This window comes from Hylobates moloch, unplaced genomic scaffold, assembly GCF_009828535.3.
Source record: "Hylobates moloch isolate HMO894 unplaced genomic scaffold, HMol_V3 SCAFFOLD_6, whole genome shotgun sequence".
Lineage (NCBI taxonomy): Eukaryota > Metazoa > Chordata > Mammalia > Primates > Hylobatidae > Hylobates > Hylobates moloch.
Window position 1 is genome coordinate 143119120 of NW_026652281.1, and position 27029 is coordinate 143146148.

At 37.8% G+C, this 27029-nt stretch overlaps 1 pseudogene; it reads right to left on the reverse strand.

Moving 5' to 3' along the window:
- Positions 1-1939: 1939 nt before the first annotated feature.
- On the reverse strand, positions 1940-2987 carry LOC116470493 (60S ribosomal protein L7-like; annotated as a pseudogene).
- Between the last annotated feature and the right edge of the window lie 24042 nt (positions 2988-27029).

A 27029-nucleotide genomic window follows, 5' to 3' on the forward strand; every position in this document is an offset into this window, starting at 1 on the left:
AATAAAAATAAAGGCACTTAATGAACACAGGTTTTCATTCTGCTAGTCTATATGTTTGTGTATTTATTAAAGATTTTATATCACTTTTTAAGGACAATTCAGTAACTGGTTATATGTTGGAAAGCAGATATAGCACTTATAGGAAGAATAAAAAATAGAAAAAAATGCTCTAATATAATGTGAGTGGCTACTTAGACCTAAGGATAAAATTGTCCTGGACAGATTCACACTAGTTTCAAAAAGTCTTATGTCCCCTTCGACTTAAATGAAAGTCAAAATGATGTGTGCTGAAAAGCTAGGCAGGAAGACTCAAAAGTAACTCTGGTGATTATGAACACACTAATGACAGTGACACATGAAATGAGCTCTCTCAAAACTGTTTCATGAAATGCTAGAGTAGATACATCATTATTTCTAAATGAGTATATGATCTTTTAGTTACATGAATGTACTTAAATTAATACACTAAATATTTGAGTAGACTAAAATGGAATAGTATGCTGCAGAAGTTTAAATGGACATGTCCTTTTACTCAGTAATTCTATTGAAGTTTTTTTAGGACAGTTTTGTGTGGTGGCTAAAAATCTAGGCACAGACAAATCTGGGTTCAAATCGTAGTTCTGTTGAGGACTAATTGTGTCACATAGACAATGCGCCACCTTTCCCCAGCCTCCAAATCTCCATCTAAAAAGAACAATTAATAATGCTTGCCTCAAAAGGTTGCTAAGAAGACTAAGCACATAAAGCATTTAGGATAGTGCTTAGTGCATAGTATGTGACAATGTCAGCTATTGCAATGATAAATATTATTATTATTGTTATTATCTTGCCACAGAAGTATTCACACGATTTGACATCACATAAATGTCCATCACTACACAAAGCATTAAATAAATTGTTTCACCCAGCCTTTGGAATAACAACAAACCCATCTAAGAAGTGAAGTAGCTTTGTATGCACTGACAGTGATGAAGATCCATTATATGTTACTGGTCACTATAAAAAGCAGGTTGCAGGGGGCCGGGCGCGGTGGCTCACGCTTGTAATCCCAGCACTTTGGGAGGCCGAGGCGGGCGGATCACGAGGTCAGGAGATCGAGACCACGGTGAAACCCCGTCTCTACTAAAAATACAAAAAATTAGCCGGGCGTTGTGGCGGGCGCCTGTAGTCCCAGCTACTCAGGAGGGTGAGGCAGGAGAATGGCGTGAACCCGGGAGGCGGAGCTTGCAGTGAGCCGAGATCGTGCCACTGCATCCAGCCTGGGAGACAGAGCGAGACTCCGTCTCAAAAAAAAAAAAAAAAAAAAAAAAAGCAGGTTGCAGAAAAACATGTCTCTCATAACCCCACACTTTTACGTACGTGTCTATGTTGCTGTCTGTTTGCGTGGATTCATCAATGTGTTTGAAACGTTATATACCTGTTAACACCATTTATCTCTGGGGAGTAGAAGTGTGAGTGGGAGAAAATAAAAGAAACATTTCACTTTTCTTTTATAGATTTTGTTTCTCTGTGTGTCTGTGTGTCTATGTAGGTCTTTACTTTTACACAAAACAATGAGAAAAAGTAAACTTTCACAGCCTTTTTATTCAACGGTGACCTTCCAAGTTTCACACCAGTAATAATGCCAATTTTCACCTGTAAATTATACATATATATAAGCATAGTCCTTTCTAGGCCCAGAATCCTATCATATTAACAGGGCTTGTGCGTGTATGAGGAAGAACCTCCCATACTTCTCAAATATTTTGTTTGCATTTCCAAAACTGACAATTTATTTGTAGAAAGTTTAAGATTATTTTATGAAAATATATTTTAACGTTGTCTTTAAAAAAAGAAAGTTTGTGACTATTATGCGCTGTTCTTTTTTTTTTAATTTCAATCTGAGAGCAGGCACTGTTTATTAACTGACCAGCTTAGAAAAGTAATCATGGTAGACACCTTAGTTCATTCTTCTAATAAGCCTGTTGATCCGGTCCTCCCTGTTGCCAGCATTTCCACCTTCTACAAAATCAGTGGTCTTTTTCTTCACTCTGCCTGGTGGAAAAGGTAATTTGAAGAGCCACAGAGAGTTATTTGCTTCTTTGAAGCGTTTTTCAACAGTATAGGTATGAATCTGATCCCGCATGCAGATGATGCCATATTTACCAAGAGATCGAGCAATCATAAGCATTATCTGTCAAAGCAATTCGCTTCTTATTGATTTTGCCATAACCACGTTGGTAGACTAGTTCATTTACTGAATTCAGATTTGGGTACCCCCATGCAATGTATGGCTCTACAACCCTCAGCATGTTAATTGAAGCCTTGTCGAGCTTCACAAAGCTTCCGTTGAAGATTTGACGAAGGCGAAGGAGCCGCAACACCTTTCAGACCTTTGGGCTTACACCACTGATACCTCTGATCTTGATGACAAGCTCCAGTTTGGGTTCTGCAGGTACATAGAAGTTGCCAGCTTTTCTTGCCATCCTCGTCATTCGAATTTCAGTTCTGTACATCTGCCTCTATTCCTTGTGATACTGCTCCGCTTTTTCTTAGATAAGCTTCCTCCTTGCCTTTCGAAGCATCTTTTTGGGCAAACTTCTTTCTCAGGCACTTGATCTTCAGCTCTACAAAATTCCTTCGCTTTTTCTTTTTTTCTTTTTTTTTGTTGAGACAGAGTCTCGCTCTGTCGCCCAGGCTGGAGTGCAGTGGCGCAATCTCGGCTCACTGCAAGCTCCGCCTCCCGGGTTCACGCCATTCTCCTGCCTCAGCCTCCGGAGTAGCTGGGACTACAGGCGCCTGACACCATGCCCGGCTAATTTTTTTGTATTTTTAGTAGAGACGGGGTTTCACCGTGGTCTCGATCTCCTGATCTTGTGATCCGCCCGCCTCGGCCTCCCAAAGTGCTGGGATTACAAGGGTGAGCCACCGCGCCCGGCCACCCTTCGCTTTTTCTTAAGGGTTTCTGGCACAGCCGGAACCTTCTTCTTCTCTTCTATAACCTCCATGGTTCCAGCTGAAAAAGAGACATGCCCTGTTCTTTCTAATGCCGTCGAATTAGACAATCAAATTCCTTTTCCCTCAGAACAATGCATTTTGCCTTGCCCAAGTCAGTTTCGCTTCATTTAGCTAGGACTCATAATTAACCCTTCATTTTATCTCAAAATCAATATGCAATGGATCATGGAGATCACGTGTTCACTCCACAGATATTTATTACATGTCAACTCCATAGAAGAAATTGCTTACCTGCAACACAACTCATCTGCGTCTTATAAGTGGTGGGAAAAGGACTGAATTGACGCCTTTTTTCCACATACAGTTCATTTATTTTAGGCAGAGAAAGGAGAACTCAGTGTAGTAATGAATGTCCTCTGACCAGCAATTATAGTTTGAAGTAACAAAACCAGGTAGCCTTTAAGCAATGGGTTAATAACACTTGCCACTCTGTACAGATTTAGATGATGGATGACTGGAATTTGAAGAAGTAACTGGACAGCTGTCTGAACAGACTATTTCATTATACGTGAAGGAATGGCATTTCTAACTATGATGATAATTAGAGTAGATGAAATGCATAAATCAGGGAAGTTTTTTTATAGCATTGGTTTGGGGGAACAGTTTTTAACCCTCCGTATGGGCTCAGTGCATTGGATTAGGAGCCAATGCATGTTGCTATAATAGGAAGGATGTGATATTCTTGTTTCTAGTGCTACATGGCTTTTTTTTTATATATCTGAATTCAGAGTAACACACGATGCAATAAGAATGTTCAGCTGCAATCAAGGATTTGAATAAAACATGCCTGATAATATTATAATCGGCATTGTTGTTATTTTAGCCATATAATTCCTGTAGTTCAAGTAAATTCCATTTACCCTTTTCCAATATCTCACAAATTTGTAACATCCCTCTTTCAGTTACCAACTGCTGTGTAACAAAAGTCCCCAAATCTTACAAGCTTCAAACAACTACCATGAATCACATTTGTTACGTCTCCTCATTCTGAATTGTCAGGAATCAGTTCTACTGATCTTACTCGTGAATTTTCCCAAAGTTGCCAAATTTATAAGGAGACTCAACTTAGACTCTGGGAAGGCTGAACCTCTCTTCATCATCATGCCATCCGAACGCTTCTCTTTTCCATGCGATCTTTCTGTGTGGTCCCTCTGTGTAGAATCTCCGGCGATGTAGCCAAACTTCTTACGTGGCAGAACTCCCAAAAGTCAGCTTTCCTGGAGGAAGGAAACGGACATTGCCAGTCTTCCTAAAGACTAGGCAGGTACAAATCAGCAAGGCTTCCATTCTGCCATATGATGTTGGATAAACCTAGACCCAGGACAGCTCAAATTCAATGCGTGTGGGAATTTCATGAAAACATAAATACCAGGAGGCATAGTTCTTTAGGGGTCACCTTTGAAGACCAGTTACCATGATGCCCTTTTTTATGGAAGGGAGCACAATAATGTTGTGATGGCCTGACCACTGTCTGGGTTGACTCTGGCTCAAAGCTCCTGCCACTGGACTCTACCTTTTTTTGGTAATCAAGAACCATGTTTTACATTTTGAGCACAGTTTTTTATGCTTAGCAGTATCTCAATGAAGTTTAAATTAATGGTAAATCCAACCGCATCTCTTTCTCTCCCTTATGTCTGCTCCTTTGTCACTACTACCTTAGACTGTGTTATAAAACATAATGTAGTAGTTAATTAGGAAGAACTTTGAGGCAAGATTTATCTGAGTTCAAACCCTAGATCTACCGTTCCATCCATTTATCTATCTGTCTGTCTAGATGGAATGGTGGATCGAGAGTATATATATACACACATGATTTGGATTTACCATTAATTTAAACTTCATTGAAATACTGCGATCAATAGATAGATAGACAGACAGACAGATAGATAGAATGGTGGATCTAGGATATATATGTACACCCACATGATTTGGGCTAAGTTAATTAGCATTTTAAAACTTTCTTGTACATAAAATAGATATTTTATAGTACTACTTTCATGAATTGAAATAATGCATAGAAGGTAATCTGCCTAGGGCCCAAGGCTTATAAAGCACTCAATAAATGGTAGCTGCTACTTTCTCTTAATTGCAGGCCTGTAATACTTCTCGAGTGTCCTGCTTTCTCCAGACTCACCTACTTACAGTCTACAGTGATGTTAAATTAGTGGCCCCTAAAACAAATGAAGTATCCTATCACTCTTATCCCCCTCATTCCCCCCAGATTCACTGATTCTTTCTCCATAGTTTACTCTAAATTCTCTTAGCTTGGGATTCTCATTCCTTTAAAATTGTGCATTTACTTCTACTCCTCTTCTGAAAATGCATCCAAACTGAATCAAGTAGTCTTTCTCAAACCCTCCAGGTTTGTGGCCCCATATCTCTATTTTGCTTCTTTTACTTCTCTCGATGCCTGGAACTTCTCACTCCTGCCCGTCTTCCCCAGCTAAAGGAGGCTGTAATGATTCGGTCCCTGAAAATGTTCAAAAACATATCTATCCAAAAATCACCTGAATGGTTTATTATGAGCACAGGCCCAAAGGCCTGCCTGACTCAGCTATTAGCCTAAGTAGGCTAACTAAATGCCATTGTACGAAATAGACCTCAACAGCATAACACGATTGATGCGTTTACATTTTTGTGCATATAACTGTCCAGAGTAGGTGTTCAGTGACATCTCAGGCGGAGAATTTGAAGATGTGCATAACCCAGGTCTAAAAGCAGTTCACATCACTTCCCCTCACATTCACATTCCACTGGAGAGGATTGAGTCATATGGCCCAAAGGCAAAGAAAGCTGAGAAATATAGCTAGCTTTCAGCCCAAAGAAGGGACAGTACATTTTGGCACACAGGTAGCAGCTTCTGATAGGTCACTTTATTCAATAAGTAACACACTCCAGATCTAAGAAAAGAGTGAGTTGTAAGGACCGTGGCAAACGAGAAAGCTCTTGATGTAACTACAAAGGATAATGTTAGTCACTTTAAGCAACTTTTGCCATGGAGGAATGATTGTCAGGTCCAACCAGATATGATGAGTTCAAGAAAACCAAAAGCCAATTACTGTATGTGAAAACTCCACTTAAAAATTATCAGCAGCTAATTTAATCCTTTTACAAATACTGTGGGCTACATAACCCATTGACTGACTGAATCTGCCCAGCAGGTCCCTGGTATGTGAAGTCTGCTTTAGACATTGAGTCTGCTAAATTTTTGAAGCTACACACCTTGTTGTCCCTGGAGGTTTGATTCATGTAGAGATTCTGAAACAAATTGTAAGGGAATCGGGCACTATAAATTTTACTCAGAACATTCCCTAAATTCTCTACATATTTTAGGGAACAGACTTAAATATTCCATGTTCCTTCTCTGTTCTACCTGCTAAACATGCTGTGGTATTCATTACTTGTATTCACTTGTCTATGTCACACTCTCTGGACACCTGGTAGGATTTAACTTGCCCATCCCCTTTGGAGTCAGGTGTGGCCATGTGATTTATTTGGCCATTGAAATATGACTCAAGGTGACTTGTCCCTTGGAGGAGGAAGTTTTAAGAACCCACACTGTACTTTGCTTAGCAATAAATAAATAAATAAACAAACAAACTCCCATGGTGATTGGCAAAAATCTAGATTCGGGCTGTTTCGTCAGCCTGGGGCCTAAAGTGACAACGGTCCAGAATAGAGCTCCCAGCAACCCACAATATGCAAAGTGTGAACGAAAGAAAATGTTATTTTCAACCAGCAATATTTGATGGTTGTTTGCATAGCGTAATTGACCTCTCATGATTAATCTCCTTGTTAGTGACTGTGTTTCAACAATCGCTAATTATTTAGATGAAATATTATAAGGGTTTGGACTAGGAATTACAAGACTTGACTTGAAATCCCCTGAAAGGGGGACTAATGAACTACACAGCTTGGGTCACATTACTTCTCTTTGAGTCTCAGTTTTGTCATCTGTAAAGTCAAAAGTGTGGTACTAGATAATTTGGGAGGTTTTTTAATTTACAAATTCCTCCCAGAATATCAGTTTAAAGTCCACCAGCAGTGACGCTTGCACTCCTTCTGAATGGTAAATCAGTCCTTACTGATATACTATCATCGAACTCTATACTGTTACAGTGATTTTCCCATTATAGTTGTTATCACAACTTTTTTTTTTTTTTTTTTTTTTTTGAGACCGAGTCTCTCTCTTGTTGCCCAGGCTGGAGTGCAGTGGCATGATGTCAACTCACTGAAACCTCCGCCTCTCAGGTTCAAGTGATTCTCCCACCTCAGCCTCCCTAGTAGCTTGGACTACAGGCGTCCGCTACCAGGTCTGGCTAATTTTTGTATTTTTAGTAGAGACGGGGTTTCTCCATGTTGGCTAGGCTGGTCTTGAACTCCCGACCTCAGGTGATCCACCTGCTTCAACCTCCCAATGTGCTGTGATTACAGGCGTGGGCTACCACACCCTACCCACAACTTTTAGATGTGCTTAAAATTATTAACTGTAACATTTTTGAGTGCAAGACAGAGTTCAACTAGATATAATTTATAAGGAAAAATACCAAAACTCAGAAAGATTGAGTTGCTCCTATCACAAAAATAATTAGTAGAAAAATCTAAAACTTAAGCCTATGATTTCTGAGCATATGTTATTTTCCTATTACCATATTTGCAATCTAAATTGAATTTCCTGTAGCATGCTTTATTTATTTTATTTACTTTTAATTTTTGCCCTCCGAACACAGAAAATGCAATTAGGATGGTTGTCGGAGACAATAGGTCACTTTTCACCACCCACCAAGAAAAATATGGAAGAACACATGAGGAACTCTCCTTGCTTTGAAGAAAATATTTCAATATGTCTTTTAGTAGAGGGAGAAATGAAAGAAGCAAGTTCAAGATGAGAAATCACTAGCCAGCAAGCATATTGTGATAAATCAGCCATAACATGATTATAGCAACTTCCTTGGGAAAGAAATCAATGCTGAATCAGACTTAGATAGACCAAGGGGATCAAATGGAGGTCAAAGGTACTTCTCCATCTCGAAATTGGATAATTATTACTGTTATTATTGTCAGTTGCCATAATATAATACTGGGAGAAATATACAGAGTCCCAGTGCTGCATTTATTGGCTGGCTAGACAAGTCAATCCATTACAAGGAAATAAATTCAAGCATATTACTCCATCCAAATATCAAGTGAATTAGGGTAATCAGAACAAGGCTACCTGTGAGTCTCCTTTAGATTTTTTTTTTTTTTAAATAAGCAGAAAACATAAAGCAAATAAGCAATTTTGAAAGAAGAAATTGCATTCATTTCTTTTGTTTTGAAAATTGGACAGTAAGGCTTGCTTTAATGGAAAGTATACCAGGTTCCAGATGGGCACCGTGGCTCAAGCCTATAATCCCAGAACTCTGGGAGGCTGAGGAGGGTGGATCACTTGAGGTCAGGCGTTCGAGACCAGCCTGCCCAGCATGGTGAAACCCCATGTCTACTAAAAATAAAAAATTAGCTGGGCATGGTGGTGGTGAGTGTGTGTAATCTCAGCTACTCAGGAGGCTGAGGAGGAGAAGTGCTTGAACCTGGGAGGTGGAGGTTGCAGTGAGCCAAGATCGTGCCACTGCACTCCAGCCTGAGCAACAGAGTGAGACTCTATCTCAAAAAAGAAAAAAGAAAAAGGTATACTAGGTTGGAAATCTTGGATTTGAATGTAGCCAAAACCAGGAAGCTCCGGACAGGCCTATGTTTCCCTTATTCATAACATTCAGTCAATCACCAAGTTTTCCTGTTATATTCCTTTAATAGTCCTAAAACCTCCCTCCGCCTCCATAATACTCCCACTGCTTGCACCTGGTCTTTAGCCTTCTCGCCTCCATTTCTGCACCAGCCTCTCCTTTCATCTTCCTGCCTAAGCCTCACATGTTTCTACAGCATTCTACTTAAACTAACTTAAATGATCTTTCTGAAATTCAAAGCTAATCATGACGCTTGTGTCCTTTAAACTATTTAGTGGCTTCCCTTCATAAGTAATTATTTTGTAAAGATTCGGGCTCTCTGTCTTCTCCTTGCTAGACATCAGTCAAGCTGATTATCAAGCAAACCCATCTTTCATTTTCTGTTTAATATTTAATATTTATTCTTTATTGCCCTTATTGGACTCTTAGGCTTTTGCTAGTGAGATATCTTTTTTTTTCTTCCACAGTTCAATTTGGGTCGTGGGTGGGGTGTGTTAACAGAGGTTCTTTAGTTGTCAGGCTGTTTGAGCACAAACACATCATTGCTGCTGTGAGTGGGTGCATGAGCCCTCAGTTATGTCATCAGCTTAGACCTTTCTACTTTCATTTGAAGTGGTGAGAGGGGAGCTTCATCTGTGCTTCAACAGTGATGTCAAAAAGTATATGCATATATTTGTAAGAATATGCATGTGTGTATGTATGTACATAGATCGGGTGTGTGTGTATACAGTCATGTGCTACATAACAGCGTTTCAGTCAACAACAGTCCGCATGTACTTCATGTGTGATGGCAGTCCCTTAAGATTATAATACTGTATTTTTACTGTAGTCTTTCTATGTTTAGGTATGTTCAGATACACAAATACTTACCATTGTGTTATAGTTGTCTATAGTAGTACAGTAACATGCTATACAGGTTTGTAGCCTAGGAGCAATAGGCTATACCATCTAGGTTTGGGTGAGTACACTCTATGATATTCGTACAACAACAAAATCATCCAATGACATATTTCTCACAATGTATCTCCATTAAACAGTGCAACACTGTTTATACATTAGTCACCCACTGCTTATCCTTGGGGAATATGTTCCAAGACTCCCAGGGGATGCCTGAAACTACAGATAAAACTGATCTCTCTATAAACTGTTTTCTCCTGTCCACACCTATGATAAAGTTTAATATATGAATTAGGCATAGTGAGAGACTAACAACAGTAATCATAAAATAGCACAACTCTAACAATATACAATTGTCTCTTAGTACCTGTGGGAACTTGGTTCCAGGACCCTCCACAGATATCAAAACCTCTGTATACTCAAGTCACTTTTATAAAATGATGTGGTATTTACATATAACCTATGTACATCTTACCATGCACTTTAAATTAGCTCTAGATTACTTATAATACCTAACACAATGTTAAGGCTATGTAAACAGTTATACTATATTGTTTAGGGAATAATAACACAAAATGTCTGTACATGTTCGGTGCAGATGCAATCATCTTTTTTTTCTGAATATTTTTGATCTGAGTCTGATTGAATCCATGGGTGCAGAATCCATGGATCTGGAGGGCCAACCGTACTGCAATAAAAGTTATGTCAATAAGGTCTATTTCTCTCAAAATACCTTACTGTGTTGTGCTTAACTATTTTCAGACCACTATTGACCACAGGTAACTGAAACTAGTGAAAGAGAAACCAAGGATAAAAGGGACTGCTGTATACACCTGTGTGTGTATCCAAAGCATGGTAGCCATTCCATTCCTGAAAAATAATTTATATAAGTTATAACAATAGAAGGAAAGCAACCATATATTTGTAAGTGAAGAGGCCCAAACCTTAGATTCCATGCTCCAGAAACACCATCAATAGATTATGAAGCCCATTCTTTTAAACAACCGATAATCTTTACATAAACAGCAGTCTTTTCTTGTCTCTTGATCAACTGAAATGCAGATGCAGCACAAACACAAGGAAGTGAATGCCTTATAAGGACTCTTCAATGAACAGAATAAATAAATTAGTGAAGAAATGATCCAGCTTTCCATCTTTGGTGGAAAGTTCATGTAATCTACATGTATTTCTGAGAGTTTTCAGTGGGATTGAGCTCCATTTTTCCACAAGGGTGTCTAGCTCAGTAACAACTGTAGGGTTTTCCCTTACCCCTCCCTCCCTCTGATTGCTGGGACTACCTCTCAGATAAACTAGGAGAACCCAAAGTGTTGTCTCAGACACTTTCAGAGGCACACAGACTAAGGTAAATCTGCTTTCAGTTATCTTTTCTACTAAAAAATTCATGATTGATTCTATGCTCAGGTGTCTTAGTCCATTTGTGTTGCTTAAAGAAATACTGAAGCAGATTATTTTAAAAAGATTTATTTGGCTCATGGTTCTGCAGGCCGTACAAGAAGCATGGTATTAATGTCTGCTTCTGGTGAGGATCTCAGGAAGCTTCCAGTGATGGCAGAAGGTGAAAGGGAGCAGGTATCACATGGTGAGAAAGTAAAGGAGAGAGGAGACGGAGATGCCAGGTTCTTTTTAACAGTCAGATATAGCAGGAAATAACAGAGCAAGAACTCTCATTACTGCAAGGAAGGCACCAAGTCTTTCATGAGGGACCTGCCCCCATGAACAAAACATCTCCCATCAGGCTCCATCTCTAACACTGGGGATAAAATTTCAGTAGGAGATTGGAGGTGACAAATATTCCAAACTATATTATTCTACCCTTGGATCCCCAAATCTCATGTCTTTCTCACATTATAATATACAATCATTCCTTCTTTATAATCCCCAAAAGTCTTAACTTCCAGCACCAACCCGAAACTCCAAAGTCTCACTTAACAAAGAAAGATCTGCAGCTTGAGTCTGTAAAACCAAAAATGAGTTATTTACCTCCAGAATGCAGCAGTGTATAGGCTTTGCATAAACATCTCATTCCAAAAGGGAAAAGCTGGCAAAAAGAGGGGAGTAACAGTCTCCGGGTAAGTCTGAAATGCATCAGGGCAGGCATTAAATCTTAAAGCCCCAAATAATTTAGTTTCACTCTATATTCCACATCCTGGGTGCACTGGTAAAAGAGGTAGACCACCAAAGCCTCAGGCAGCCCTATCCCAATGGCTTTGCTGGCTGAAGCCCCATATGGCTTCTCTCACCGCTTGGAATCAAATGTCTGTGATTTTTCCAGGCTAAGGGTACACACTGCCAGTGGCTCTGCCATTCTGGGGTCTGGATGGTGGTGGCCCTCCTTCCACAGCTCCACTAGGCAGTGCCCCAATGGGTACTCTCTCTGGGGACTCCATGTCTACATTCCCTCTCAGCACAGCCTTAGTCAAGTTTCTCTGCAGCAGCTTCGCCCCATGTCAGGCTTTTGCCTAGGCACCCAGGCTTTCCAATATATCCTCCAAAATGTAGGCAAAACTGCCAAGCCTCCTTCACTCTTGCATTCTGCATGCCTGCAGACTTAACACCATATGAAAGCCAGGAAGGCTTATGGCTTGTGCTCTCCAGAGAGGTGGCCTCAGCCAGACCTGGAGGCCTTTGAAGCAAGGATGGAGCCTGAGAAGCCAGGATTCAAGAAGCAGTTCCAGAGATGGTGCAAGGCAGCTGCAGGCACCATAGTTCTGGCCCCAGAAACCGTTCTGTCCTCTCAAGCCTCTGAGCCTGTGATGGGAGGGGCTGCCTTGAAGGTCCCTGAAATGCCTTTGGTGCCTTTTCCCTATTGTTTTGACCATTAGCCCCTGGCTCTCTTCTATCCTCATTAACCTTTCTAGCAAGTAGTTACTAGAAGTCTACCTGGATTCTTCACCTGAAAACACACATTTTCTCCTCTACCATATGGCCAGGCTGTGAGTTTTCCAAAAGTTTTATGCTCTGCTTCCCTTTTAATTTGAAGTTCCAACTTTAGGTCATTTCTTTGCTCCCATATGTGATTGTAGGCTTACAGAAGCCACCATGCCGTTTCTTGAATGCTTTGCTGCTCAGAAATCTCTTCTGCCAAATACCCTAGGCCACCACTCTTAAGTTCTACCTTCCACAAAGCCCTAGGGTATGGACACAGTGCAGCCAAGTTCTTTGCAAGGGCTAAAAATGGGTGACCTTTGCTCCAGTTCCAAATCATTTCCTCACTTCCGTTCTGAGACCTCCTCAGCATGGTCTTTACTGTCCATATTTCAATTAGCATTTTGGTCACAACCACTTAATTAGTCTCGAAGAAGTTCAACTTTCCCTTCTCTTCTTGTCTTCTTCTGAGCCCTCCAAACTCTTCCACTCTCTGCCTATTACCCACTACCAAAGCCACTTCCACATTTTCAAATAGCTTTATAGGAACAACCCATTCCTCAGTATCAATGTTTTTGTCTTAGTCTGTTGGTGTTGCTATAAAGAAGTACCTAAGGCTGGGTAATTATAAAGAAAAGAAGTTTATTTGGCTCACAGTTCTTCAGGCTGTACAAAAAGAATGGCATCAGCATCTACTTCTAGTGAGGGCCTCAGGAAGCTTCCACTCATGGCAGAAGGTAAAGGGGAGAAAGCATCACATGGCAAGAGAGGTAAGAAGAGAGAGGGGAGGTAAGTGCCAGGCTCTTTTTAATAATCAGACCTTGCAGGAACTAACAGAGTGAAAAACACTCATTACTGTAATGAAGGCACCAATCGGTACATGAAGAATCCATGACAATTACCCAAACACCTCCTACCTGGTCCCACGTCCAACACTGGTGATCAAATTTCAACATGGGATTTGGAGTGGACAAATATTCAGATTATAGCACCAGGTATATAAGATGTTATTTAGTGATCTATAATCTTATATACTTTGCAGTAAGAAAGCTAGAACAATTGATATGTAAAGGAGTTTCAAGAAATTGTCTTAAATAATGTTTAGTTAGTAGCTGATATCATTCCAATGTGCTCTTCAGTATAATTTTACCATGGGGTATAAGCACATATTATTATTCATATGTATCACTTTATTTTACCACTAACTTCCCCTAAATTCGAAACTTATTTGGAATAAGACAACTTTCTATTGTGAATTCAGGATAGCAGTTGAGTTTTAAGGCTATATATCTCTATTTGTATATCATGCAAATGAAAATCAATAGGCATATACAGTTTTACTGTTAACTAAATACAGGGGGCTTTTGATTTTACCACTATGTGAAAGTTTCTATCTACTTCTGAAAATAGCTGCCCTTTTATTTTTTATACAGTAATGGTTCATCTTCAAGGACTAACAAGAAAGGGTATTTTGCTCTCCCTGCAGAAAGGAAGGCATATAGATTTATATAATTCATAGATATTGAAAAACAGGATACTCTCTCCCACACATAAAATATGAGTTCTAGTTTAACGTCATCTATTTCTTATATAAAGCACATTCTGTGTATTAAAGATTAAATATCAACATAGGTAAATTAAATTTGGGCTAACTAGGTTTAGTTCAGTTTGCCTGAAATAATCGTTCTTTGTTCTTAGTTATATGCACAGATACAAACATTAAAAGAGAAAAAAAAAAATTGAGTATAACACTTCACTGTCTGTGATTCAGTGAGAAATGCCTGAAAGTCTTGTATTTTTCATTAGAATAATGAAGCAATGAAATAATACGCACTGGCTTCTGCTCCTAGCATGTGCATTTCTGCTAAGTAACAAATGCAGATTTCATTTACTAAACAACTTGCATGCTTCCTAGGGATATGGCAGGCAAAGGGAGAAAATAAATACAAATGTTTTGACTTATTTGCTAGTTTGTGATAGCTAATATTTAGATGTCTGTCTTCTCTTTTTTTAATACATTATTCTTCTTGATACATGTGTTTATGTGTATATGTTTGTGTATTCAATTCAACAGATGTATTATGCACCTACTATTTGAAAGTTCAGTGATAGATGCTAGAGGGAATACAAAGGTGAATAAATCACAAGTCTTATTTTCACAGAACTTATAGATTAATTAGAGGATATATACATATATATATCTTTATGTTCAGGGAGAACTTAACCTAACCGGAACTCACACTTAGAGGCAAACCTGGATCTGACATGAGGCTATTTATAGTTTTTATTCTTCTTTTATGTTACTATTCATATATTTGCTATGAAGATAATAACGTTTGATTATGGCATACTATCCCTGACTCCACCAGTGTATTATTAAATATACACACATATATGCCAAATTACCTTTCTAAAATCTAAATCATTCTCAATTCTGAAATACATCTAGAGGTATAGGTTTTGGATCCAGGACTAATACTGAACAGATCTGGCCTGCCATGTTTGATTGTAGCCAGTGGGAACTGCAGTCCAGCCCATTCTACTTCCACATCTGGGGCTCTGTTGGCCTGGGGAAAGCTGTTTATATATTTGCACAAAGAAGTTTTCTTCTGACAAGCCCTGCCTGGGAAGGGAACAATGGGACCTCAGGAGATACCTTTCTCTAATATGTTTCTTGAAAATTGGCTGAGGTTTTGAAAGAGATTAAGTTTGAGGTAGGAGTGATCACAAACCTGATAGTGGAAGGAATGTGTGAAGAAGATTCTAAGAAAGACTTATGAAGAATACCCATGTAATAGTGTTCCTTGAAACCATCCATATAACAGCAATGGCAAGAAGGTAGCTGGAAAAAAAGAGAGAGAGAGAGAGAACAATCGTTATCATGGCGGAAAACTCCCATTTACTCCTTATGACAGCAGTAGGAATAGAGCACTTTTATTACCCCCATTTTACCAATTAGAAGATTCACATGTATTGAGGAATTTGTCCATGACCACACAACTGTAGGTTGTGACAGGAGAAATGTAACACAAGCTGATGCCACTTTAAAGCTAGTGCTCTAACCGCTATACTAAGTTGGAATACTGGACTGGGAACATGAATGATAAATCTGGGTTCTGTTGCTAACTGTGCCAGCTCTCCACAGCAATCGTTGCCCCTTAGGGTTGCAGAGTAGCGGGGACCAAAAACAAAACCCCAACAACAACAAAAGCCAAGTTGCAGAGAATAGCCTCAAAAGACTGTTTAGTATTTTGTGATGGAGAACCCAGCTCTGGTTACCCCAATTCTAACTGCGATCCTCTGCTTTGTTTCCCTACTCCTCAATAATAAATGTCAGTTAAATTCCCTGAACTCCGACTCCTCATCTTGCAGATGGAGTAGTTGGAAAGAGTAACATTGTTTTGCTTACAATTCTCTTTTTTTTTTTTTTTTTTTTTTTTTTTTGAGACGGAGTCTGGTTCTGCCGCCCAGGCTGGAGTGCAGTGGCGCAATCTCAGCTCACTGTAAACTCTACCTCCCGGGTTCACGCCATTCTCCTGCCTCAGCATCCCGAGTAGCTGGGACTACAGGCGCCCGCCACCACGCCTGGCTAATTTTTGGAATTTTTAGTAGAGACGAGGTTTCACCGTGTTAGCCAGGATGATCTTTATCTCCTGACCTCGTGATCCGCCCGACTCGGCCTCCCGAAGTGCTGGGATTACAGGCATGAACCAACGCACCCGGCCTACAACTCTCTTAAGTGTAAAAGTTTCTCACCAAGTCCATTACTTGACAAACTTAGGACAGGCTGGTTTGAAGTCTTATGAAAAGTTTCATCTTCTCCTACATCTTAAAATCTTTGGCAGTTTTCCCCCATGCTTTCTATTTGAAACTGTTGACTCTGTTTTTACCTGTTGCACCACTTTTTATCTTTTGAGCTAACCTAGTTTTATCGTCAGAGCATTTCAGTGTGTACAAACAGTCATATGATATTTATTTTTATTTCCACATTGAATTAAATTTAATTTAATTCAAGTTAAATAATTTAACTTATTGGAATAAGTTATATTCCAATGTCAGTTTGATTTTCTTGTGTTTATTGCTTTCAAAATATTGGCTTCATTCATTCATTCATTTATTCACTCAATTTCTTCAAAACATATTGAGCTCCTACAGTGTTCCTGGAACTCTAAGAAGTACTCAAGATAAAAAGATGAATAAATCATGTTCTTTTGAAACTAATAGTTTACTTGGGTGTGTAAATGAGCAATTGCCAGGGCCAGTTGTTTTTAGTACAAGTATTACAGAATAATGAAGACCAAAAAAGAGTATTTTTTAAATTATCTTTCAATGGATCTTAAGAGGGCACCCCAGAGTTGGTAATTATCTGAGTGATATCTGGAAAGGTGACTGAGATGGGCCTGGTAAATTAGAACAGAAAGGGCATTTCAGGTAGAAAGAGCATTGTTTCATTTGTGTTATTTAATGTTTTATAATTATTGCCACCCCAATTTTTTTCATTATAGTTCTAGGAAGACAGTTCAAAGTAGTGAATTGATCTTTGTTTTTCATAGTTTCCATAAAATTAATTACGGAGATTATGCTGGAACAACCATCACATGTAAGCCATTCAGTTAATCTGGGTTCTCTTAAATTTTATATGTTATGGAAACCAAATTAGAAATGGATGATATGTCTTGGTTAAGTTATTTAAATGCTGTAAGTTGATGTCTATAAAATAAATTTCCACTGTTCAAAGGACTACACTATTAATAAAAATCTCTATGCTGATCCCTTATTTAGGTCTCTTAGTTGCAAGCAGCAGAAGTCCACTCTGGCTGATTACTCAGTTTATTAAAATAAGTCTGTTTCAAAGAATTTCTAGAAAAGAAAGAGACTTCATTTGAAACTGAACTTTTAAAAACAGTGCCACGAATCCTGCCATAAAATTGATCTGATGAGAAAATCCTTTGCCTTTGCCATAGAAATTTAGCCATTAGACTGATAACTTGTATTGCAGGCATTTTGGCCCCCAAAGCTTAACTTTACTACGACTTATATTACCAAAATTAATGTCACTGTGGCTTTTGCTTTAATGGTCCCAACTACCTGTAATAATAACTTGCACATACTTAAACCCCTGAATTCATTCTACAGAGCAACACAATTATTTACTTTTTTTCCCACCCCAAAATCTCCTAGGCAGAGATACATGAAACCTTGTTTATTCAATAAATTCTTATAGAACACTTACAACTATGCACCTAAATTTTGTGAGCAAAATATGTATTTGATTTATTGTAATCGTTCTCATTTTAACATACATCAAAAGTGATATGTACAAGGTACAGTGGTTGGCCAAAGACACAAGTAGTCTTCCCATGAGTAATTGAGGTAAGCTTCATAGAGGAGGAGATTCTTCATTGTTCTTATATGATATATACATATATCAAGTCATCAAGTTATACACCTTAAATATGTATATCTTAATTTATTTTCTGCTGCTATAGCAGAATATCCAGGCTGGATAATTTATAAAGAACAGAAGTCTATTTGGCTCATAGTTGTGGAGGCTGGAAAGTCCAAGAACGTGGCACCATCATCTGACATGGGCCATCCCACAGCAGAAGGCATCACATGGTGAGGAAGTGCATGTGTGAGTCAGAGAAGAAGGAGGCTGAACTTACGAGAAGCTCACCTCCATGATAATTAACCTACTCCCTCAATAACAACATTAATCCACTCATGAGGATGGAACTCTCATGGTCTAATGATCTCTTAAAAGCCCCACCCCTTAATACTGTTAAAATGGCAATTAAGTTTCCAATACATGAACTTTTGGGGGATAAATTCCAAACATTGCCATTAACAATTTAAAAAATTACCAGCCTGGCAAAGGGAGTAAATGCATCATAGACAAAGGCATTGAGCCAGAAAGAGAATATTACGTTCAAGAGCCTAGAAGTTTTATTTTGTTTGTATCTCAATGTTAACATTTACCTTGTGCCATAAGTATCTATTTTAGTATATTTTTCCTCCAGTAGTTTGTGAGAGCCTATTAGGACAATTTTTTTGTGAATACTAATATCCTAATGTCATTATGTAAAGCAAAAATATCCCTTTAATAATCCAAAGGTAATCAATGATATAAAAGGTTTTTTTTAAGCAACTGAAGTTGTTCTGCTACAGTGTGTTTCTGTAATGTAAATTAGCTCATAAGTGATTGGTAAATAGGGAATGCTGTCATCTAAATGTAGAAGTTGCAATTTTTCCAGCAAGTTATTGATTTTTACCACAAAGTAACAGCAGCTGAATGCAAAGTATATTGGCAAAGCTGAATGAAATAAGGAACAGAGAAATTGAATACTGTCCACAGGCCTATAGTTTCTCTTGGCACAGTTTGGCAATGTACACTGGCTTAGACAAGCTTTTCCTCAGTATTTGTGTATTCCTAGCATCTTCAACATTTTTCTACGTCCCTTTTTATCAAATTACCTACATCACACTTCATTTTGAATGTAAACTGCTTTATTCAGAACAGTATTTCTTTAAATATTTTAGAAGTTTAATTTTTTTAACTGAGGTATTTTAAATAAATTTTATTATTATTTTTGTTACTGGCCTGGTTATATTTTAAATGGTCTGGCCAACCCCATTTTCTCCATACCGTTGGTAATATTAATGTGTGATTTTCAGGAATACAAGACTTTTCTGGAATTCTTACATTTTGTGATTTCTGAAAATTGTTTTTATGAAGAAAAACAGTGAAATCATTCATGAAATATTTTCAACAGCATCATGTGGAAGGAAAAAAGCTTTTCTCCCTATTTAAATAACAATCTATGAAAAAAATTAAGAAGAAAATCTACTTGCCGTCATTCCCCAGGCAATCCAGTTAATCTACTATTCACACAAATGCTTTCAGATAGATCTTTACCCCCACAGTAAAGCCATATCCAGTGCCAAAACACAGAGTACAAAAACAAATAAATGTTAGAACAGTGAATAGCAATGTAGTCCAACACTTTGTTTTGATAATTGGCACATCCCATGCAATAAATTTCTGGCACCATTCAATTCAGCTGTTACTCTTATTTTACATTTTTTCCTGTGCTGTCTGTTGCTTTCTGTCTTTCCAATTAGATTTCAAACTACTTAAGAGACATATTTTATATTTGTGTATTTCTCAGGACTTAGCAAAATATCAGACAGAGTATGGGTACCTGAAATTTGTTTTCTAGTTGATGCGTAAGTTGGGCTGACTTGCATTAAACTTAGAGAAACAATTATTGAAAAGAGTTGCCTTTCAGCATTTGAATTGAAAGCAGACAAATCAAAGAGAAGGAATATGAGCCATCATTCACTCATACATAAAACATTTTGTGGTTATCTCTTTGGGTTTTAGAGGATATTACTTTCTTATTTTGTCTCTAGGTCTAGTCCCTGCTAAGGTTAAGAATTTCAGAGAGCCACAGAAGAGTATTATGCCCCCTCTGTGTTGACAATTTTCTTTATTATTATAGACAAATAATTGCTTCTGAGGTTATTGGCCTGAGTCACATTTCTCCTGGTAGAAAGGCTTTGTTTGTGTGTGTGTTTTCTTTTTCTCTTTTTTTTCAATCCCCTTGGTAGAAGAAAAAAATGCTTGTCCTTGGTGGCTGTATATCTTCATCAAGCTAAGAATATCAGCTTCAAAAAATAATTAATGCAGCAATTATGGCTTCTGTAGGTGATTAAATTGCTGAAAACATATATTGACACGTTGTATCTTTTTTTTTTTTTTTTTTAGGAGTGAGCTAGCACTCTCCATACCCTTCCTAGTCTTGTACTTGGTTACATTTATTTGCTTGAGCAAAAATAGGACAATTATATAAATATATATGGTCTAGGTAAGTGTGTATGCTTCTCAGTCATGAAGTTGATGTCTCTCTGTTATTATATCTAAGCAATGCTGGAAAATCCCAGTCACATTCATTTTGGATTGCATCTATATAAATGGAGGAATCCTGGTGAGAATATACCTGCACTTGATGATGTGAGATTTTGCCAATTATTTCAAGACACATTTCAACCTTATGATACCTTTTGTTAAAAGCCTTTGAAAAGAGAGATTATTTGAGGGATTTAAGGCTATTTATCATAGCCCAGAGACAGATGTGCTTTGCTGGACAGCTATAATACACCATATGGTTAGTCACGTCAGCATATGTACTGGAAGAAGGACCCTCACAATCTAGTAACCCATATATAGCTACAAATAAGAATAGAAAATAAAATAGACATGTTTTATTATAGCTATTTTAAATTTCACTGAAATTTCCCTGATATTATAAACTAAAATTTTCTGTTAGGTAGTAAATGCAGAATTACATATCTTTATAGTAGCCACTGTTATTAGTGAATTGTGCTAGGCACCAAGTTTTCCTGGCATATTGCATACTCCATATTTTCTGAAAACCCACCTAATTAGAACAACTAAAAAGAGGTGAGCTACTACTACATTATTTCTTAAGGTTATAGTACCACGGTGTTTCAGAATTGCCACAAGAATGAGTCATTATGTAATATTGTCTGCAATTGACTCTGTTTTCTTCTAGTTTTAAATGTTGCACCAAAGGAAAGAGCATGGCGCCTTTAGGAGACTTCTTAAAATCTCTCTATCTCAAATTTCTCAGTATCATTCCATCTCACTATGGAATGTAATCAATGGCAACCATCAAAGACACACAGCACCCATAATTCTTGGAGGTCCAATAAACCTCTCGGTCAACTCCAGCTTTCCTGCTGGCCTATAGATGGATGCCTTAAATTTCAACATTATACAACCCAGTTTTGTTAAGTATTGTCCCCGGTATTCCATTTTGAAATGCAAATGATGTCCAATAACCATGAGGGCCTTATCTCTTAGGGCAACTTCGTATACCATTTTTATTTCTGAACTGTGAAGTTTGGGGCAGAATGAATAAGTAGAAGGAGTGACACTGAAAGACTAGTGGTAGATGGAACCCAAAGGCAAAGTACAGGACATGGGAAAAACTTTGCTTTCTGTCTTTTTTTTTTTTTTTTTTTTTTGAAACAGAGTCTCCCTCGGTCGCCCAGGCTGGAGTGCAGTGGCGCGATCTTGGCTCACTGCAAGCTCCGCCTCCCGGGTTCACGCCATTCTCCTGCCTCAGCCTCCCGCATAGCTGGGACTACAGGTGCCCGCCACCACGCCCGGCTAATTTTTTGTACTTTTTAGTAGAGATGGGGTTTCACTGTGTTAGCCAGGATGGTCTCGATCTTCTGACCTTGTGATCCGCCCGCCTCGGCCTCCCAAAGTGCTGGGATTACAGGCGTGAGCCACCACGCCCAGCCTGCTTTCTGTCTTTACTCTGTAACCTGAACTTGCTTTTTGTTGGCTACTATTTTTTGGAAGATTAGCTGCCTAGAGAAAAGGGAACTCTCTTGGGAAGATTTGAGTATAAGAAGAAAAGGGAACTCTCTTGGGAAGATTTGAGTATAAGATCTAGTCATTAGTTGTATGATTAATTATCTGTGTGTCTTTGTCTTTTGTTGTTGTTATTAGTGTAGTTAAAAAAGAAAGTGGTAAGCAATCCCCCATTTAATGTACTGGAAGTAAGATAATAGAGAAATGGACTTCTATTTCACAGGTTGTAAACTGATGTCCCACTGATAACTTCGGCTCACAAGATGGGCTCTTTTTAGCTTAAATACCATCTAAAACGTTTTTGAATCTTTAGTTTAAAAAATTGTGCGTAGAAATATGTACATTCTGCTTCTTATAAAAAAAAAAAAACAGAAGTTCTGGGAACAGTGTGCTGAGTTGGGTGGCTGCTGTCCCTGTAGAAAATGAGTGCTCTACAGGTCACCATCATCACCATTCCCTGTTATTTGCACCTGGATGCCTTCACTCATTTATGTTACCTACATGACCACACAGGCTTTTGAATTTCTGATACCTATTGTCACCTTTGCAACTTGTCATGGTGTTACTATAAAATGACAAGGTACAGTAAGAATGGCTTAGACATCCAGGAAAATATGAAATAGAATCGTGGAGAATATTTTCTCCCTCTTATTAACTCATGTTTTCTTGAATTCAAAATGGAGAATGAGAACGTTTAATAATCTTAGCATTCATCTCTTTCTTTTCCTACCTACTCTGAAGCCATGACACATATCTCTAGTATCAAAGAACTGTTTGCTATTTCTGGTAGGGTCCATGGTTACAAGGCAGAATTTGGAAATGCCCAGCAGGCCGAAAAATACAGAACCCTGTCTTGCAGTTTCTCAAAGGAGAAGAGCATCAATATTGTCAAGTTTAAATTGTTTTCTTTCAAACTGAAAGCGGACATGTGATTTTGTTTCATTATTATTAAATGCATTTATGAAACAAGTCTTTGCATAATGAAATATTTGATACCAGTGTTATAGCCAATACTCCTGAGAAAAGAATGAGCCTGATTCCTAATCATACTTTGTTATGTATTTTAAACAAGAAACAAATTTTATTAACTTTACTAAAAAAATGTAAATATAATGCCTTTGGTTCGTAAATGAACAATATGGCTCTGACATTTTCTCGTTTTTTTAATAAAACTAATTCTGCATCCTCTTTTTGGAGATATAATAAAGTTGTATGCATTTCTTCCATTTAAAATGTTAAATATCAACTGGAGTAAAGACTGGCAAAGAACATGTAAAAGGAATGGACGTGTTATTTCTCTTTCCACGTATTTGGATTTAACTTTTCTTCTTTGATTATTAAAAGGAAAATCTTATTAATAGATTTTAAACATTTTTTAAATTATAACAATTTAAATCTATAAATTCCCTTCTAAGCAACACTTTAGCTGCATCCCATACATTTTGATATGTGTTAAATTCATATTCTCTTTAAAATATTTTTGTAATATTTTGTGATATTTTTAGCTATAATTATATAAAAGTATGTTGACAAGTTTTCAAAATTTGGGTTGATTGCCTAGATACTTTACCATTATTGAATTTTAAATTAACCCTGTTGAGGTAGTGGATTTCAACTTTTGAAATTTATTGACACATGACTCGTGTTGTGACACATCTTTACGACCTTTCCACGTGCACCTGAAAAAATTCTGCTTTCTGAAGTTGTTGAGTGTAAAATTCTGTAAATGATAGTTAGTTCAAACTACTTTATAAGGTTGTATGTGTTTCTGTATCTTTATTGATTTCTATTTGCTTAGTCATTTATTTAGATTGAGAGAAGAGTGTTAGAATCTCCAAATAGGTCATAGATTTGTCTCTTTCTACCTTTAATTCTATCTAATTTTGCTTCACGTATTTTGAAAATCTGCTATTACTGCATAAGAATTTATGATTGCTGTTTCCCTGATGAATTTACCTTTTTTATCATTATGGGATGACTTTCATTGGTTTTTATAATAATCTTGACTTTGAATATCTTATCTAATGTAGCTACACCAGGCTTCTCATGTTGATTGTGCAGAGTGTGCCTGCTTGCTTTCTTTAATATGCGATCTGCACCTTCATTTCCAAGTGCCTGACTCTTCTATGGTTTTAATGGAAAATCCAGCATGCATCTTCTGCCCTTCTAACCAAATGGATTCCAGTCTCTGCCCCTAGCAGTTGAAGTACCTGCCTAAATTTCTTAGCCTTCTAGCTTTCTGCCTTTTAGGGATTTTCTGGAATATTTCCTATTCATATTCAGCTTAGAGGTCAGTCAAGTATTTGATAGGAGTTCAAACTCAAAGTGAGAGCTTCTTTTGCTGAGAGGTTGTCCCTGGATTCCATCTCCTTCCGTTTCTAGCCTGTCTGGGAGCGCTGAGTTCCTTCCTCTGACACCCAAGCCACTGAGCAGTAGAGTTTTCTGTTTGAGTTTTAGCAGGCTTGTACCTCAGGCAGTGAGGATTGCCCTTGGGATATATAAATCCACACAGATGGATCTCAACTGTTTACTTCATTCAAGAGTCAATCCTTAGTTTCAGCCTGCTTTTGATGACTCAGTGAGTTTAAAGTTCTTGTCTGTAAGACAATGTGTCCAAAAAAATCTACACTCCCATTAATAGAACTGAAACCACCTGTACTCTAGCGGCAAATTTATACTCAGATGGTTGAAAGTGAAATGTGTTAAATCAGTGTTGTTGCAAAAATTCAAAGGGAATCCTCCATCTCCCTAGGTTGTGTCTAAGTTCAAATACTTTTATGTATTACTACAATTGGTCACACAGCTGACACTGTGTGCATAAGATAACAAAAATGTGCAGATTTGTTCCAAGGAAGGGAACTAGCAAACCTTATGATCTAAGAAACAGTTATTCCTTCATATTTCCAACAAGTAAATATTTGTACTCACTCTGCTAAGTGCTGAGGAAAAGTGATAAACAAGTAAGGCAGAAATCTTTATTCCTATGACACACTTGGAGGAGATAAGCAAAATTAAATTAGATCAGACAGTCACAAGTTATGTGAAGAAAAATCAAATAAGGTATAAACAGAGATGGACAGATCTATTTTTTAGAAAGGGGATTCAGGCGCGGCACGGTGGCTCATGCCTGTAATCCCAGCACTTTGGGAGGCCGAGGTAGGTGGATCACGAGGTCAGGAATTCAAGACCAGCCTGACCAACATGGTAAAACCCTGACTCTACTAAAAATACAAAATTAGCCAGGCATTGTGGCACGTGCCTGTAATCCCAGCTACTTAGGAGGCTGAGACAGGAGAATCGCTTGAACCCAGGAGGCAGAGGTTGCAGTGAGCCGAGATCGCACCACTGCACTCCAGCCTGGGTGACAGAGCAAGACTCTGTCTTAAAAAAAAAAAAAAAGAAAAGAAAAGAAAAGAAAGAAAGAAGGGATTCAGAGAAAATGTTTCTGAAGAGATGGAGTTTTAGCAGAGGTATGAATGAGGTTGGGGAGAAGCCTGGGTGAAGTTTGGAGAAACATCTTTCTAAGCAGAAGGGATCACAAGTACAAAGGCACAGAAGCTGGAATGGGAAAGAGAGTCATTGTGGCCAAATAGCAGGGACAATAATGGAAAATCACTGAAAGGGTCATTCCCTCCAACCAAGAGCACACCCATCAGTTCATCTCCAGGTGCCCTACAAAATTATCATTTTCTCTATTTTTTTCTGACATGAAAAAGTTTGGGAAGCACTGCTCTAAGATGGCCCTCAGAACACTTAATTTCATCTGTATGAAGCCTTCATTGCATCAACAGGTCAGATTGGCTTGTCTGTTAGAATGAAGAATTCTTGAAGCAATAAATGAACTTATAATTCTTTATAAATATACAAGGCATCTAACATCAGCTTCTTCCTTTTTCTCCCTTCACTGGATTATTTTCACTTACTAAAATTTCTGGACATACATGATCGCTAGCAATCTCTTTCTATTTCTGTTTAGAGGAAGACTTTGAACTAAGAAGAAGTCAAATTCTAGCATTCATGTCAACTTTCTATTCAATATTTTTACATATGACTTTTAAATAGAATTCATTTTTTCCTTTCCACTTAAGTCAAACAATATTCATATTCTTCCTGATTATGGTGGAAGCTCTGGAAGGTGCTGTCAGTTTGAAAACAGTTTAAATCTAGTTGCTTTTTCAGAAAAAAAAAAAAAAAATCAATTTTCTTCTGTGCTGCAAGATTTGTTAGGTAAAACTTAGGTTTACTATAATAAGAAAAATAACTTATTGCTTCAAGTTGAATAGCATACTTTTCCTGCAACTTGAGAATATTTTAATCAGTAACATTTGTTAAATAAAAAAATTGTTTATGAATGCCCACATATAGGTTGTTTTCACATTTTCCTGATAGATATAAGCTAAGAATGTCCCCATTATTCAAGTAGCCAGTAAATGTCCCAATTCTGCTGACTAGAAACTAAGAAATACATTTTGAGTTTAGGAGGAACTGATACAATTAGCAGTCACTACTTACAGGCAAGCACACCTGTAAATACCTGCCTTGAGACAGATCTGTGTTTTAATAGAGCAGTAATAGTAGCTTTCTCTCTCTCATATATGGAAATATAGCTTCTAAACCACAGTAGCAGGGCTAGGCTTTGATTTTTTTTCCCAGTATTCCTAGTGTTTCAAAATCAATTTTCTGAGTACCTATTAGGGGACAGACATCCTTTTAGTCAGTGAAAATAAATAGATGAATGTGACATATTCCATTCCTTCTCTGAACTCACAAGAAGTAGGAAAAAATGGATTCAGATACAACTTACGATACTAATTCTTTTTAACAAATGGCTATAGTGAAACTGTGAATCTAAGTAAAACAAAGTTGTAGAAGTTCAGAGGTTCTATCTTAGAAGAAAATGGTCCTGGGAAATGTATTTCTACTTATTAAATTAAATTAGATCAGACAGTCCTAAGTTATATGAAGAAAAATCAAATAAAGCATAAAGAGAGATGTACAACTCTATGGGATTTGTCCCAAGAAAAGCTTCCCAAGGTGTGGATACATGAGCTGTTTCTTGAGAGTAGGTGTTGTCAGTGGAGAAATTGTTTGGATCCGTTATAGACTTAGAAAGTAGTATG